Genomic DNA, 19557 nt, shown 5'->3' with positions numbered 1-19557 from the left:
GTCACTGTCACATTAAACCCTTGCACTATAAAGTAGGCCGGTGAACTGTTTTCTGAATTGAGATACTTTGAAAAAAAGAAGTTGTGGATTCAGTTTTCGAAATCCAGAAAATAGCGGCGATGGGACTCGATGCTCTTACCACCCAATGGTTAAGCCTCTTTGCAAACTCTTAAGCTATAAAGTATTAAGAATTAACTAACCGTTAATTAGGGCACATACGACGCTCATAATTTCACAAAAGTTTTAACTTACTGAAAGGTTCTTGTGAAAGAGCGGATATAACTATTATGTGTCAACAGTAGATGGTAAACGACTTAGTGGATGTTGCTGTTTATTATTCATAATTTATTTACATGTATTTAGAACTAATTTGCATGTACTTAGAATAAATTTGCATGCATTTAGATTAATTTACATTTATGTATTTGCATATTTTTAACTTTTGTGAATATATTATTATTTATTTTATGAAAAATATGTATATAGAAGGTAATTAGTGTACCAAATGTTATGCATATGATCTTATATTCATTACTGTAAAGTTAACTATAATATTAATGTTTATAATATTGAAAACAAGTTTTATGGTTTATGAAACGCTATGAATGTTGGTAATGGTAAAGGTCTGATTACGATTTAAGTTATGGTCCCAGTACTCGAACCCGCGATATGTAACTGTAATAAATGGTTATAATGTACTATGTAATAATAATGTTATTATGGTATGAAAGACGGTGGTCTGAAACAGGAGATGGTGAACTCCGCGCTGAGGGTAGACAGAGAGATTGAATTAATATTCCGCACAGGTATCAAGAATGAAGCCTGTGTTAATTTAGGTCAAGGCGAAAGGGTTTCTGGCGAGAGGAGATGCTGTGACGGGTGAAATACACGACAAGTCATTTTGGGGAAAATAAATTGGTTAGAGATACGAAACGCTTCGGTAAATATACAATTTTAGGGGGGAGAATATCACATTTTACAACCCCAAACACATTATCCAAGGTAGAAAACTCTGACGTGTAAATCACTGGCTTCCCTGTAGGCATTTTTCTTTGCTTCATCATTGCAGGGTAAAGGGAAACTACATCTAGCAGTTTCATGCTCGTATTTTCATTCTCTTGTTTTTCATAAACAGCCCTGAAAAGTTCTGTCCGTCTCCCATTAAAAGCTTGTTTTGGGATAAGTGGGTTATTCAGGGAATAACAATTCTCAGCAATGAATTTGCGTAATTCTGGATCTTTTTTAATTTCCTCATTAAATTCACATTCCCGTTTCCCTACAACTGTGTACCCCATTTGCTGTAATATTTCTTTACGGGTAACAGTACGTTCATACCTATGGTCTAGGATCTCGCCAGTCTCGTTAAGAGGCTTATCCCTGTTTTCAGGAAGGCATATCCTACAAACGTGAAAATAACATCCATGGAAACTATAAACAGTTTTGCTTTCATCATGGAGCCCATCCAACTTATAACGGCCTATTTTAGCCTCCCCAAGATTGCCTGTATATCTTAGAGTGATTATTTCAGTACCTTCCACCCACTTTAACCACTTTAATGCAATTAGAGACTGTTAGTCTTGTTCACGAAATCCAAATGGCGGAACTTTAATAAGAGTGTTTTCTTTCAGATATTTACTTCTAAAGATCAAAGAAGCTAACGACGCAAGAGTCGAGCAACGAACAAAGCACTGTATTCCAGTCAGATCTTCGATCAGATTAGAGAATTTAATACATGCAGCAGAAAAAATTTCCACATCTTTAATACAATATTCGCGCAACTCTTTTTGAAAATCAAAAAATTTCCCTGCTTGGACAGTTTCCTCATTCCATTTTAGCATATCTTCTCTTTCTTTGGGGGACTTGGAATCTATATCATAATACTGAATATCTGGGAATGGACCTACATAATTCTGATTTGCTGGGGTGGAAAACAAATATGGAAAATCACCTTTCTCCAAATCTTCCGCTAGTCCCAACCTGGCAGATCTTTCAATTTCATGAGCATGAAATTCAACGGGTCCCTGAACACTATTTTCTTTGTAATTGATATCTCTATTATTGTCCTACCCTGCATAATTATGGATGGGGTAATATTCTCTTTAGTAATCAGGTAATTTAAAACAAAATGAGAATCATATCGCCCTGCATTATCTGCAATACACACAATTTTATCAAACCCTTTCCTCGGTGTTTGTATATAGTGCATAAATTCTTGAATATTGGGGAAAATATGGACACGGGGACCACATTTCTCGCAGAAATCTGCATCCGTGTCATTACACATATGACAAGCTTGCTTGGCAACAACCAGATTGACTTCGTGTTTCTGACTTTTCTCACCCTCTACCAGCATACACTCGAAATCATAGAAAATGTAAAGAAACTTTGCAGTTGGTTCAGGGTTTACAGCCTGAATATAACATTTGTGTGTTGGTTCAACAAAAGCATTACAGCTTTTACAAAAAAATCATGTCATTTGTGTGGTGTTTTGTGCAATCTTTTGTTCACTACTTTGTAACATACATTACATTGGTGAATAGCTTGGCAAACACTTGATTTCCGCCCTTCTGTGCGCAAATGGTTTTCCTAGCATTTTGGGGACAGAAATTTCCTGTTACATGCAGTGCATTTTCTGGGGATAGTATTAGTGGATTCATTGCCGTGACTGTATTAACACAATGAACAATATCTAGTGCATTGAGTATGTTGATACTTATATCCAAATCCTACTTGGCATTTTGGGCAGTAATAATGTTTCACAAGAAGTGTGGGGACAGAGTTGACTATATCAAAATGTTGATCGTGATACAATAAATTTATTTGTTTAGGGGCATAGGGAGTGCATCGAATAACTTCATACTCCCTTTCTCCCTCTTTCATTGAAAACACAACAATTTGGTACTCTGGACCCAATTGGTTGTGAAATTTAACAATATCTTCTACAGTGCACCCATTGGTTGGATCGACGCGTGCTTCATGGCATAACCGCATAGCCGCTTCTTTGAGTTTATCATCATACTTTCGAAACGAGTCGCTTTTCTTTGTACTCTTGTAAACTTTGGCTTGCGCATATACAATGACACGTGGCAAGCACAAATTGTCATTGTTTGTCAGAACAGTGATAGCCCGCTGTCTCAGGTTCGCATTGTTTATTCTTAGTAAAGGGGCATACTTCCTGTAAAGTGGATATTTTTTCCTCCCTCTACCACGCTTGGGTTCAACAATGTGCGCCATGCATTTCAAAGAGTTATCCACAAAAAATTATTCATTGCTGTTCAGCACTTTGGTTACAGAGTGTTGAATAATCTTGGGATTTAATGCCGAAAGGCTGCGCCAAGGGATATAAATATCCGTATTGGTTTCATTGCCGAAAATAATCAAACCAACCTGTCTGTCCGGTGACACATCAAAGAAAATCTTTCTCATTAGAAATTGGAACATGGAACCAACCAAATATTCAGAGTCCCCCCCAATGTGGTTAGGTATTTCAACGGATACCTCCCGCCCTAGCATTCCAAATCGTCTAAAATATATTTCTCTTTCTTCCACAATTGAAAATTGACTTGCCCCCACCCCTAATTGACACATTGCTGTTTGCACTGTCTCACAGAAAAAGGTCGTATCATATGTAGGGATATCGTCGTGGAACACTACCCTATCACACACATCGTAATATGCATTAACCAATTCTAGTGGGGAAATATACATTCCAGAGGTAAAATTGCGTATAATCTCATCCGAAGTACTCACCGCAGTGAGGTTAGCCTCGTTAGTAGAGCTTGTAGACGCCATCTTTCACTAACAGTTTCTTCCAGTCACACGTATACAGAAAATAGAATCACCTGTAAAATAGAAAAATTGTTGTAGTACTTGTTCATATTACGCATATTTGTTTCTTGCTTCGTTTCTTTGTTTTCTGGATTTACGCATTATTTAAAAGCACACTACATATATTATCTAACAATTCACATACCTTAATTATAACTTCTTTTGAGTTTTTTGTCTGCAACTCTCAGACAATGATCACAACTTGATGTCTTTTCTGACACAATGCTTCAGATATTCTTCTCAAACTAACATCTTCTCGCTTTTACGCGCTTTTTTATACTTCGTAAGCAAAACCGACGCTTTCTCTGATTGGTTGAAATAAAACCGACGCGTTTTCAAATTGCTTGAAATAAAACCGACGCTTTCTTTATTCTTGCAGTCTAGTTCACCTTGAACTCCTTCCCATCATCCTTTGTTCTAGTGTTCTAGAAAACCTGCGCCTACTTTGACAGAAACATGTTCTAGCATGCAAGCGGCGCACAGTTTAAAAAATTTGACCTTCACCGCGCATTCCCAGACATTCTTTGTTGTCTGGTTCAATCCCTCCCCTGCCCTACGGCGTTGCATACCTTTCCCCTGTTCTTGCGTTCTGGTTAACCTTGGAAAAAACCGGTTCTGATTGGTGAATCATGTTCTCGCGTTCTTTCTTTGATCTGGCGTTCTAACATAATTTGACCTTGACCGCACATCCCCCAAATTCCTCTGTCTACCCTCAGCGCGGAGTTCACGTTCGGAGACAATATTCTGTCTAGCGTCTGAGACCACCGTCTTTCATACCATAATAACATTGTTATTACATAGTACACTATAACCATTTACCGTTACATATCGCGGGTTCGAATACCGGGAGCGCCTTCTTTCGTATCATTAACACCCTTAATAGCGTTTCATAAACCATAAAACTTATTTTCAATATTATAAACATTAATATTACCGTTTCATACATTACATACTTTACAGTAATGAATATACAATCATACGCGTAACATTTAGTACCACTAATTACCTTCTATATACATATTTTTCATAAAATTAAAAATTCATAAAAGTTATAACTATGGAAATACATAAATGTAAATTCTAATGATATGCACATTTATTCCAATTATGCAAATGAGTTCTTCATTATATGCAGATTAATTCTAAGCACATGCAAACAAATTATGAATATTAAACAGTAACTGTCTTTGGCGCATTCTCCTACTATTGTCAACATTACTTAAATGTATAGTAGTATCGCTAAAAGAAGATCATCCGTTAAATGTATACAAATTTTTAACATACTGACAATATTTAAGTATGTTGAGAATTAGAACTTATAATGTCTAGTAAAATAAAACAACTAAATTACAAATGTCGTGGAACGGTTGCCAGATTTTTAGATTTATAAACTGTTAGATATGGTTGAATGTTAAGCGAAACATGTACGCACCAATCCAGTTGTTGGTTCCCATGTTATAAAAGCTTCAAAAGCTGCGTCTGATACGATCCTCTTGATAATTGCGGATTTGCGGTGTATTTTGTAAGTGTTAACGTTTTTTCGGTTCGTCATTCGACCAGTATCCTTCTCTCTCAATGCTCTTTCCCAGATTTCAATTGCCTATTCAGGATTTTCGGGATTTTGCTTGCCGTTAATTGAATTCCTTCCACACAGAGCATGTGGGGGGAAAAGTGTGTCGTGCAACTCTCTCTTTCGAAGTCATTTAGTTCGAACGTATTTCACACTCCAAATTATTTAAATCGCGGGCGGATACTAGTGGGGATTTGTTAGCGGTTTGGAATTAAGCAAACATTAATCCTTCCAATTTTTTCACTTGTGAACGACCGTGTTTTGAAACTTTAGGGCCATATGATTTTTGAAACCGCACCTCAATGATAAAATCTGTCTACGAGATGACGCATATTCCAGCTAAACGATAGATTTATTTTGAACTTTACTCGGCTACTATGAAAGAATATTACCATATACAACTAACTAACTAACTCCCTAGCCTTCATAAACCCGAAGGTTCATGGCTGCAGCAACATTATCCCTATATCTTCGTCTTGGTCTTCCTACTGGTCTCTTACCATCAGGTTTCCCAAGAAGAATCCTGTAAACTCTTCTTTCCTCTTCCATTCGTGCCAAATGGCCTGCCCACCTAAGTCTTCTTGATTTAATCATTCTAATAATATCTGGACATGAATACAAGTTATGTAGTTCTAAATTATGCAACCTTCTCCACTCGCCTGTCTCCTCATCCCTTTTAGACGCAAATACAAAGTAGCTATAAACTCTGGAATCAATGGCGGTATTAGAAATTGGAGCTTTCTTGGCGACGTGATTCGAACAAGTATTCTCGGGTTACTAGCCAGGTAACATCGAATTAACCTGGCTGGTAATCCGAGAACATTTGTTCCAGTAGTGGTATTGTTTCCCGAACGATGTTGGGGAGATGGTTCTGGTGCGGGCCATATACATGTGCTAACAGTCACTAAAACTAATTTCTAAGAGCTGTAAACCTGGTGCTACTAATCTAACAATTCAGCTTAGTTCTAATAATACATATGTGATTAGGTTAGGAGAGCCAGGTTTGGAGTTCTCAGCAGTTAGTTTTAGTGTTTTTAGTAGCTGGATGTACCAAGGTGGTTCGATTTAAAAGGCATCAGAATCACTTTTGGTGAAAATACTTTAATCTCGTAATCATTTAATGGTGTTTATTAGGTTCTAAGAAAGGAAACAATATATATGTACTGATGGGGTGAAGCTCATACGAAAGGAAATGTAATACGTAAACTGTCAACACACTTAAATTTATCTTGGTTTCAAATTCAATAAATTGTATAGGCAAACATAGCAAAACAAATATTAGTATTTTGTGTTATTATATACATGTTAAACATTAAATAGTGTTATTAGTATTATGATGTAAATAAACATGGTAGCTGGTAGTTTGCAATCTATCATTAAAAAATCGCCAATATTCAGCTACAAAGGCAAGCAAATATATCTTTTAAGTTACAATTATATAGTATGTACATCCAGAATGTTTTATTTTCACAGAAAGAAAAGTTACTGAAATTATTATAGTTTAACTAGTGCACTCAACAAAACATTTCCATTGTAGGTTCGTTGTTCATATATACAGTATCAGAAATAGAAAAATGTATATTTTACGGTACATATATTTTTTATTTGCTTTAATCAAACTGTTCAAATATTTTACAGGGCCATTTACCAGAAAAAAAGCCTTTCTATAAAAAAATATATATATCTGTATGTACGGTGCCAAAATACATATAAGGAATTTTAAGCATTTTTTAAAGAATCAGAAAAATCATTTAAATAATAAAATCATCAAAAGTATTTTTTGAAATAAAAAGAACATTCTTTAGAAGTTAAAAAGTTTGTAGTTTAATTGCTTTCTTTCAAAACATTCTTATGATTCTGCCGGGATGCTATTCTTTTGCAAAGTTAAAAGCTAGTTGTGAAATCTTAGCAACGAGTCACTTACAAAGATATTTCAAAGAAAATATTTTTATTGGATTCCATTAACGTGCACAAAATGAAGAGGATATTGATAAATATTCCAGCTGTACGTGGATTTTGTTACAAACATCTACAGACCTATATCTTCTGCCATCTATTAACGAAAAATATAAGCTTGTTAGAACTTAAATCCGTTGTCAATCATGGGCGGGTTAATGAACATTGGAACATAATTCATCTTTTATTGACGTAGATTGTGAAGCGTTAGTTGGTGACGATAGAATGGATACTATTCTTGTGGAACGGGTGCTCTAACAGATGCAGGGCATCAAGATCAGAGAGAAGGGTCTTAGTTCATAAAAATATATTGTTACGTCGACCCGACCACAGGGAGAGGAACCTCGGTCACTCGCCCGAGGCCTCGCGCTTCAGGGTGGCCCCGTACTAGGTAATATCAATTATGTGCGGTTTGTTGCGAATTTTTGGAACGCTGGTGTTTCCAATTAAGCAAATAATCTGACCCCATGATTTTTTTTAATAACTTGCACACAAATATCCAGAATTACCGAAATCATATTCAAAACGAAGTAACAAGATATCGCCTTCAGTTTCAACCCTAAATTAGTTCATGTGCACTATTCGTTTAATTGCAATATAAAATGATGAAGCAAACATATTATTTTACATGAAACAATGTAAATTCAATACAGAGCCAATATTCAATGAAAAGTAAAGAAATTTGAATTATGCAGGGTGGTTACTCACCGGGAATGCCTTGAATTCCGGGAATTATGCTTGGATTATTGGCTCCGGGAATTATGTGTGAATTCTACATGAATTGTTCTCCGTAGACGTGAAAAATTGCAACTTTTATTAATCCAAATCCCATTGAATTTATATTTATAAATGCGTTGAGTCAAGTTTAGTATTTATTTTTATCAAGGAAGGAAAATAAAACAGCATGGAAAATAAATCATAATTCAATTGATCCGTTTACTTTGTTAGTGTCGTTTGCAGAACCATCTATTGGATAGACGGAAGATTATTTCAGGATATGACATCTTGAAGTCGGTTAGGTAAATTTGAGTTTTAAATTCTTATAACAATTAACAATTTTTCGTATATTAGTACATCTCGTACCATTTGTGACTTGTGTTTGTCTGAGTTTGTGAAAGTAGGAAATGTAGCTAAACTCCGCACTTTAAATTAAATATTTTAAATATAAATATAGTTTCATTGATTTGAATTAGATTTTTTTAACACATTTCAATCACACCGACGCTTTATGTTGTTAATATATTTGTGTGTGTATTATGGCTGTGGGCACGGCCTGCTTTATAAAGGCCGCAATTCTGAAATGTGGCAACACTGTCTCTTAGGCCTAGAGTGCGCGTCAAATCTCCTGCATATGGCCTTGAACGGCTGAACAGCACCAGCGAATCACAGACGTGCGGCGTTGCCTACTTCCGTGCTCTGTGACAAGGGGTTTCGCTCAACCGTGTGGGATTTCGACATGGCACCGCTGCAATGCGCTGCTATTGGCTATCGCTATATGCAGGATATTTGACGCGCGCTCTAATCATCCAGCTACATAGCATGGGCACGAATACCAAAATTGATGTTGACTCTTAAGGAAACACGGTAATCTGTGTAAAATGTTTACCTTTTTCCAAATCTGGACAGAAGGTTGACATTACGATGTAAGTGGAAAACATACATTAACAATTGAAATATAAATTTGCCGTTAGTTAAATTGAAATAAGCAGAAAATACAATGCCAACTTTGCATTTCATCCTCAGTATCAATCATGGAACTTTCCAATAATGTGTGCTTGACCCTTATTTTATTTGCTAGCATTTCGGAATGACATTCGAATCTAACAACTAAATATTTAAATGATGGAAGATCTAACACACTGGACTTAAAGTTCTAAAAGTAATACGTACAAAGTAGGCATATAGCCTATGGATGTACAGTACAAGGCTAAAATAATGCCGACTGCTGGTGACGTATCTATTCCCTGAAAGAAAGTGGATAATTTTGCATGGTTTAGAAATTAGAAAGTGTTACATTTCCGTTGTTTATCTCTTGCGGAGATATGTTACAGTGAAGGAATTAGTGATTTTGTGTTCTACAGTTTTTGTTAGGTTAGGCAATTTTAAGTTCTTAGAGGTTTGTTTGAGCTTGTATTGTTTCCCAACAGGGGCGGTGCGAGGGGGTGCTTCCAAACCCCTTAATTTTCTTCCGCGCTCCCTGCAGCGCCCCCTATCCAAAACCTATATTGTACCGAAAATATTACCTCTTAGAGTGTCTATTATGTCATGTCGTTGTCATACTGAGGGCCGAATGTTAGGTACTGAAGTGAGACTACTCTCATTATTTACAACAGGCAAGCATTGATCCTACTCTCAAAGAGATTCCGTATTTATTTTCCTGTACTGTAAGTTCAGCGGCTCTTGTCTTTATTTATTTCGATTTCTTGTTTGTCTGTTTGTGTTTTTCGATAAATGTATATAGCTCAGTCAGGCTCACTGTTAGTTGTATTTTTTTCCTTTGCACTGTTGATACACGGTTTTGTAGTCCGCCTACTTGTTCTTCCTCATTTCCTAAAGAACAAAAATTCAAGTTGCTTTCAAGTATCATCAGGTCATTCTCGGAAAATTATTTAACGGGAGTTTTATCGTGACGGTGGTTTCCTTCTTAATTCGTTCTATTTGTGTTTGAAACGTGCCATTTCAGATTTTTTCCAAGACTGTTACGAAGAGGCCAAAAATTCGCGAAGAAATGTTATAGTTCGTTATTGGCGGCAGTGCGGCAGAGTCATAGAAACGTTTATTATTATTATTATTATTATTGCTATTGTTATAAAACTAATAATAATTATTATTATCAGTTCAACACAGGGGTCCGATGATTCCCACGTCAATTTGTCCTCATCTTGACATTTGAGGAGGTTTTGCCCCCTTAAACCGTTATATAACACTGCATATATTATAATGTTTTATTTTAATTTGTAAAACTGTAACTGTAGAAGAATTGTATATTTTTTGTATAACATTTCTATCTTGTTATATGTGTTAAAGGTTTCATCCTGGAATGGAATGTCTGACATTTATGTGTGTTTTCATTTCCAATACATTTGAATGAATACATATTCGTTTCAATGGCATTTACAAAATCACCTCTGACATTTTATGTTAAACAAGTAAGATTATTTTTGTGCACGAGTGTGTTAGCCGATGCGTAGCAAAGTATTTTAGGAACAACACTTTTTCAACACTTGAAAAAAATTCTTGTAGGACTAACTAACTAATGAAAAATTTCTTTATAATCGAAGATCATAATACCTTTTAAGGTGTGGTAATATTATAATGGGATTGAGATACGAAACTCTCGGATCCGGATCCAGATCCGAAACTTTCGGACCCGGATCCAGATCCGGAATTTTCGGACCCGGATCCAGATCCGGAATTTTCGGACCCGGATCCGGATCCAGATCCGGAACTCTCGGATCCGGATCCAGATCCGGAACTCTCGGATCCGGATCCAGATCCGAAACTTTCAAACCCGGATCCGGATCCGGAATTTTCGGATTCGGATCCAGATCCGTAACTTTTGGATCCGGATCCGGAACCGAAAGGATCCGGATTTTTCGGATCCGGATCCGTTTGGCCATCCCTACTTAAGACCGTACGATGCGTAGAGAGTCTGACTTGCGACTCACACATTCGTCGAACTACCTGGCCTGGATGAGAATCGGGAAACGGACTGCCTGAAAATCGTCTCACTGGCTCGTACTGCCCTAACTTACTGACTGAACCTCACCCCCCGTTGTTCCACTTATTTATTGCAATCGAATTTGCCTAAGCAATGCCAAGTCAGTAACCTGTAGCTTCTTCCTCGATTACACCTGTTTACATGTTTACACCGTTGGTGACCCGGTGAGCTTAAGTAATGTCTGACAAGGCATTCCTTAGATATTTCCTGTCTGGAACACAACGGCTGGTGTTTGGGTTTGGAGGTTTTGTCATACTGATATTTTCCTATTATTTATGGATTGCTACGATATTATTTCAATCTCATTTACTTTCAGGGGGATAAAAACATCCCTGAATAAAACTTCCCGTGTGGGAAAATCGCCAGCATTCCCCATATAATTTGCACACTACCTCCACCTAGGGTTGCCCTTGATTACAAGTTCCTGCTGGAAGAAATGCATTCTGCTCGTAAGCAAGTCACTCTGCTGCAACGCGTACGACTTCAATGAAAAGTCACATCAAGGCTAAAATTCGATTAAAAATTCCTCCAACATCCCAGGAAACTCCCACGGGTTCAATTCCAAGTCACGGAAAGGCCTTGGCATCGATTCCCCGTTCCAGCCCAGTCAATCGTGCATCCAGATATGCATGTTTAACCTTGTCTATATCCTATTCTGTCCGACCGAACCGTCACCAAAGCAACCCCTTCACTTGTTCCACCCCCCTTCCTTCCCCCTTTTGGAGTCAATAATTAAGTTGAAATCGGCGCGCAAGAGATCAATTTATTGATTTCTCCCCCCACCCTTTTTTCTGATTCAGCTCCTCCTGTAACGATGCAACCCCGCTGCACCTGGTAACCAGACGGTGGAACATTGGATGAGGGTTGGTGGTGCGTTTTTTCCCTCGATCGCAGGGAGGTCGGAAGATGGCGCAAGCGTTTTTTGACCGAGGGAAATCACCTTAAATCTGTTGCAGGTGCGTTTTATAGCAAGATGAGTTGAAAGTCTGTTACAGATTTTCCAAGTATATTTGTCTGCTTGTGGTTACATAATTCCGTCCTTCACGATAGCACTTCCGTTTGGTATCGACAATACTACAGTTCTGTGCTGTGTGTGTTCTAATTATATGTGCGTGTTCTTCCTATGCCATTTTTACGTGGTTGAGGGGTCAGATCCCCACTTCAATTTCTCCTCACCTTGACATGGGGGGGGGGGGTTGCCCTGTATACACACATTTCTTCCTTTGGGACCCTCTATACACCTGGCAAGTTTCATGGAAATCGGAGGGGGACACTTAGATAACCTCCATTGTAAGAAGAATCAAATAAGTAGAATTCAAAATTCTACTTACACGCAACAGAACGATGGAACTGCACTATGGATAAAATGTTTGAAAAGTTGCTTTTTATCAGTAAGTAAGTTGCATTTGCTCATTTTAAAAGTAATCCACAGTTAGTGGTACTTCAAAAGTCACTGTAAGTTACTATTACAGCTACTGGAAATTTCTTGGGAACAAATTTCATTACGATATCGTCATATATTTATATGATTACAATTAATAAATGATGGAACAAAACGTCAGCCTCGAATTAATAATTTTAATTCGAAAAATCGTTCCTATGCTGGCCACGGTACTTAACAGGTGGTGGCCTGAATTCCGCTTCCATTTTATTATTATTTTTGGGCTAAAAAGCAGTTTTAGGGGGCAAATCCCCCCCTCAAATGTCAAAATGAAGAGAAATTGAAGTGGGCATTTGACCCCTGTGTCCCCTTCCGATTTCCATGAAACTTGGCAGGTGTATAAAGGGACCCAAAGGAATAAATACGTGTTTTTGTGTTTCAGCTAAAAAAAACTATTTTAGGGGGCAAAATCCCACCCTCAAATGTCAAGATGAAGACAACTTGACGCCGGGATCTGACCCCTGTGTCCCACTCCGATTTCCATGAAACTTGGCAGGTGTATAGAGTAGCCCAAAGGAAGAAGTACGTGTTTTTTTCATGGAAATCGGAAGGGGACACAGGGGTCAGATCCCCACTTCAATTTGTCCTCATCTTAACATTCGAGGCGGGTTTTGCTTCCTAAATCAGTGTTTAAGCCGAAACAAAAAAACAAACAAAAAAAAACACGTATTCTTCCTTTGGGCTCCTCTATACACCTGCTAAGTTTCATGGAAATCGGAGGGGGACACAGGGGTCAAATGCCCACTTCAATTTCTCTTCATTTTGACATTTGAGGGGGGTTTGCCCCCTAAAACTGCTTTTTAGCCGATACAAAAAAAAAACACGTATTTCTTCATTTGGGCCCATCTATACGCCTGCCAAGTTTCATGGAAATCGGAGGGGACACAGGGGTCGGATCCTCACTTCAATTTGTCCTCATCTTGACATTTGAAGGGGGTTTTGCCCCCTAAAACAGTTTTTAGCCGAAACAAAAAAAAGCACGTATTTCTTCCTTTTGGCCCCTCTATACGCCTGTCAAGTTTCATGGAAATCGGAAGGGGACACTTAGCTAACCTCCCTTGTTAGTTTTGAAGTTCAAGTCCACTTCATACAAAAATAGACTAATCGGGACTGGACTTACAGTTTAAAATGGAATCCGAACGACTGTACCTCCACCTGGTATCCAACCCGTGACCCGTTGATTACAAGGCGACAACTTTACCACTTCTCCACCAGGGAAGACCTAGACGTTGGTTGGAATCTTAGGTAAGGCATAGTTTCTCGTGTGTTCTCTCATCGTATCATCGTCGTAATTATCCCACAAGTAGGAAAACGACGTCAAATAACAAAAATCAATAAAGTACAAATCGATTCGATGAACAGAAATAGAAATTGTAGATAAATTCTGTGTGGTGGTTGAAAATATTCCAGTCGAAGGTGGGGGGTTACCAGTAACATTTCTTCAAGAAACTGAATATTATATAAATTACACAATATATTCCTCAAAGCGCCAAACAGTGGGAGGATTCCTCTTTGTCTTCCATTTCAAATACCACCCTGAATAAACTTTAATGCAAATAATTTTAATATACTTTTTTATTTAGTGTAGTATCAATAGCATCAAGATTAAATTATTTTTGCCACCTAACAATTCCAGCGCTCACGGTGATATGTGCTTGTTATTACAAACAATATGAAGCTCATGGAGGATGGATGTCAAGAACTACTACTTAACGCTAATGAACTTACATTACTTCCTAAAGGAAATTTAGTGTGTCTTTCTTTCACTCCTTCCTCAAGCTACGTATCTTTCTCTATCTACAGTACCCTTTTCTTCCTCTGTCTACACCTCTCCCTTTCTTTTTCTATGTACACCTCTCTCTCTCTTCTTTTTCTATCTACACATCTTTCCTTTCTTATCTACACATCTCCCTTTCCCCTTCTCTATCTTCACCTCTTCTTTTCTTTTTATCTACTTCTCTTCCTTTCTTTATCTACACTTCTCGCTATCTCTATCTTCACCTGTTCTTTTCACTTTCTCTACTTTTCTTTATCTACACTTCTCGCTATCTCTATCTTCACCTGTCCTTTTCACTTTCTCTAACCACTCTTCTTTCTTTTTCTCTATCTATACATCTCCATCTCACTCTATCTACACCTCTGTCTATTTCTTTCTCTATCTATACCTCACCGTTTCTCTATCCACACTTTTCCCCTCTTTCGCTCTCTATCCGCACTTCATCTCTCTCTCTCTCTATCCACTGTTCCCCTCCCCTCTCTCTTTCTCTATCTACTTTTCCCTGTCCCTTTCTTTATCCACACTTCCTCCTCTCTCTTTCTCCTACACGCTTCTTTCTATGTACATGTACACATTTCTCTCTCTTTCTACCCACATTTCTCACTTTATCTCTATCCATACTTCTCTCTTTCTCTATCCACATCTTTCTCTCTTTCTCTCCTCACACACTTCCCTTTGTCCGAATCACGCCCTCTCTCTCCATCTACCTTTACGTAGATGGCGACAAGGTAGTAGCTACGGATTCCGCACCTTCGTGCTCTTGAGAGTCGAAAATCTGAGCAATCCCACGCGAAACGTCCCCAGCACCTCAGCCGGGCCTGAGCTTGACAGTTTCGTGGTTAGGAATCCTCTCTGCTCGTCACTGTTGCCCCAGTTCACGAGGCAGGACGAAAATGAAATTGAACGAAACCTTATGATGGATTACACGAAATGAGCCGAAACCACGTCGCTTCAGAAAGTTAGTAAAGTTTGAAATTTGACATCGGCACGCCAATATTTCGAGTCTGGCAAGGGGAACGTAACCAATCAGGTGTTTCTTTATGTCCACTGTAGACTGTCATCAGCACCGATAGTTTATAAAAACAGAGATGGCAGCACTGAAATTAGGTAACTATTTTCAGGTATAGTTTTTGCGTTGGCCTAGAAGATGCTGTCCAAGGTGTACTACGTTTGACATTTGGGTGTTATACGGAACAATTGGACATCAATATGTTGTTACATGAAAATTCCCCGTACAAGAAATTACCAAGACCTTTAAATTTTACATTCCATTTAGTTTAAATGTTCACTTCCGTTCAGATAAAGTAGCACATTCTTTAAATGTCCAACCTTATAAAATGTGCCACTTTATGTGAGTAGGACTGTACAAGATCATTCCAACACACGCACACCAGGCCCGTATCCAGGGGAGGGACCATGGCCCAATCTCAAACCCTGAAATATTTAAATGTGAACCTATAAAAAACTACGAAAATAAAATCATCGATTTTTCAAGTTTGTGAAAATATCAATTTTGTTTTTACATAAATGAGTGTGTTTCTTGTGTAGAAGTCTCCAGTCTGCAATATTGGGTAGTTTTAGTTTTATTATCCTTGATGCAAGAATACCAGACGTCCGAAACCGATTTAGTCACAACGGTCCGTTACTTTTAATCACATGTCGAACTGCAGTCGTAATGCGAAAATGTCTCTTTATTATTTTCCTTGTTAACTCAAATTTAGACATGTTCTTTATTATAATAATAGTTGCTAATACACAAATTTAATTTATAAATATATTACTTTCTAAACATAGAATTAATTATCATGACTTTTCAATGGCGCTCTCATAAGATAAGAAAATTGAAGGAAATTTGAAAACATTGTTAAATTGCGGAACATAGAACTATTTGAACTATTTTGTGATATCTCTCTCACTATATATATCACTCTCACTATATACACATATACACAGGGTGTATCATAAGTAATAGGGCAAACTGACACAGGTGAAAGTACACGATAATAGAAGCAAAAAAGTCTCAGTAAACATGGATCTGCAAACGAGCCGTTTTCCAGATAATCGCGAATGTGCGGTTACAAGCCGCCACTGACTTCATTGTTTGTAAATGTCGTCCTAGTTGGTAAAATGCTAATAATACAGTAAGAAAAGTGACTCCCACAGTACGATTAGACTATGTACTGATTGTGTCCATCCTGTTTGATTACAACGCCATCTCTCGGAAATGTTCTCTTTTGTAAAAAGAGCAAACCTCGGATCGCGCAAGGAGTAAAGCACTCGGTGTTTACAAAATGCAATCAGAGACGGCTTCTAATTGTACATACGCATACATTATTTGCATTTTACCAAGTAAGACGACGTTTACAAACAATGAAGTCAGTGGCGGCTTGTAACCGCACATTCGCGATTATCTCGAAAACGGCTCGTTTGCAGATCCATGTTTACTTAGACTTTTTTGCTTCTATTATCGTGTACTTTCACCTGTGTCAGTTTCTACTATTACTTTTGAGACACCCTGTATATATATATATATATATATATATTTGAACCGATACCGTTACTTGAAAATTGCAATAATTAAAATTGGTTCAAAAATATTGATCAATGTTGTTGTGTAAATATTCTTCTCTAAATATATGCATCAATTTACTAAGAAATTTGCTTTAGAAAATGATCAAGAACTGCATCTGAATATTAAAATAGATATTATGTAATCACAAAATATAACTTTTCGTGCAAAATAAAAATTAAGTTTTAATTTTGCACAATTTACAGGATAATCAGATTCCTCGAAAGTGTCACGCGGAATTTTTGCGTACCCCGTGAAAGACCAATATTACGGAAACGTATCGGCTGGTATCGGCAAATGAATTCCAACCGATACTTTCCGATACCGATACCCTAATATATATATATATATATATATATATATATATATATATATATTGTAGAGATATGGAGATTACGAATACGAGAAAACCTCGTCAAGAGAATATTTACGCTTGTTTATTTCCTGGAATTGTCCGACCAGCGGGCGATCCCAAGAATGCGCTAACGTTGTAACTTCCGTGAAAACAATGACTGAAAGACAAACGCGTGGATCTAAACAAGACCTAGCGTGTTCGAAAGGTTTAACAACCTTTCGAAGCCTAAGATTATAAAAGGGAGCTCTCTCCCCGAACTCGCGCTCATTTGACTCTCATTCGACGCTCACTCTGGATCATTAGTCTCAGATTACACTTGAATTACTCTACGACAAATTACAACTTACAGAACTTACGACGACGGTACACGAAGTTACGGCTGCATAAGGATGCAGCGAGTCGCGCGGGATCGCTCGGTTTGGTGAGCCAAGGGTCGCAGGATAGAACCTTGGCACCGGTCACAATTCGGTCTGCAAGAAGCATCTGGACAAGAACATCACTCGCCTACCAGGTATGAACAAGCGTAAATAACCTTTAAATTCAACCTTCCATATCTCTTCTTCCCTCTTAATCGGAGCAGGTTCAGCTAACAGATACAATTAAGCTCTACCTGAAATGTATTATTGAAACATCCCTGTGACCTCAGATCCCAGGTAAAACGGGATTACAACAATATATATATATATAATTTCTGGTCTGGCCCCTCCCTCAAAAAATCCTGGGTACAGGCATGACGCACACAGCACCGTTTAGTCAGGTGAGGATGTTAGTTCACAATTAATGAACCTTAAGTGTGACCCCTGTACTAAAATTGTTATGTAAACAGCTTCAATACGCAGTACCCCTATTCATTTCTATCCCAATGAGAGGATAGTGACTCATCCAAGCAAACGTAGCAACTCTGGTGCAGTGCAACTTCGCTTCTAGTAGAGATAAAGGAGAAATGTTGTCTTTGTAACTGAATAGAGAAACAGAGAGAGAGAGAAACTAAACCAACTCTCACTTCTCTCTCACTCTACCTCGTTTTAATTCCTGCTGCAGTTTATTAGATTCCGCAGACAAAAGAGGAACGAGGTGCGACGCCACACCAGATTGCGGTTCCTATTTGCTCGGGTGGGTTTGGAAAAGAGGGTCCAGAAGAGATATGGAGCCTCGTCTGAACACAACGTCCCGCTGCGCTCTCTCCAAACGGTTGAGTCAGGTCTCTTGAACGTCTGTTTTTCATCCCCCCACGGAGCCACCCCGCGTCGTTCAAAATTAACCTTAGAACTAATTAAAGTTCCACCTCCCAAACCCCTTCAAGTCTCCGGAAGATATAAAGGTCTACAGAAAGTACGGAGGAAGCGAACCTCAAAGCGCTTGGAAAAGATCCGTTCTAAATTGCTGTTGGGCAGTTTTGTCAAAGCGCTGATGAGATATTAACTCATCTGCATATAGGGGCGTCTCGAGAGAAAATTTTCACCCCGGTGAGGTTGATTTTTTTGGCGCCCCCTACTTTTCACCTTCCTCCAATATAAAACATGACCACTTTATATTTTTATGGTTTTAGTGACGATAAATAATATCCCTATTTTAAAAAATACTGTTACTGTTAATGAACACATTCAATATAAGCATGTCTTTATTTAATACCTGCATAAGAACATAGCTTATACATTTGATTTTGCAATATAGTTATTATCTGGCAGTAGCTTCAAGAATTTTTCCGACATTGTCCCCGCGGTTCTGGGATTCACCAGCCTCAAATCAGTGTGTACCTGGGGGTAACTCTGTGTGTTAAAGACGACCAGAGTGTGGTGCTGATCACATCACCTCCAAAATGGCCTAGATCGAGAATATGTGGGGCTCTACTTCCATTCCCTAAATGTGCCTCCATGTTAGGGTGCTACATACACGGGGAACTTTTTTCATTTCTAACAGTAGCTTCAATTAATTCTTGTCAACAATTAATCCAACTATTTTTGAAACAAATAACCACGGACCTGATGGAGGCTCATGGTGGTTCGGATCCCACTTTAAACTGTAGGTCCAGTCCCGATTAGCCTTTATGTGCATAAAGTGGACTTAAAAAGATAAACTCAAGCAGTCACGTTTATGTAGGCAAAAATACGGTTTTAGCACTAATCAACAGGGGCGCCCGCCCCTTGTGTAACAAGTTCAATATATTGGAATTGTCTAGAACGCATAATATACAGGGTGTTTCATAATTCCGTCCGGGATTTTAGAATCCGTTTTTTTAAAGGCCAACTCACCCACGTGGATGAGGGCATGTCAGTGAAGAGATTAAATATTGAAGTTTTTAACTCACCTTACAAATGTTTGATATGTCCTTCCTTGGTG

This window comes from Lepisma saccharinum, chromosome 1, assembly GCF_977018435.1.
Source record: "Lepisma saccharinum chromosome 1, izLepSacc3.1, whole genome shotgun sequence".
NCBI classification, from domain to species: Eukaryota; Metazoa; Arthropoda; class Insecta; order Zygentoma; family Lepismatidae; genus Lepisma; species Lepisma saccharinum.
This window is presented reverse-complemented; position numbering follows the sequence as displayed.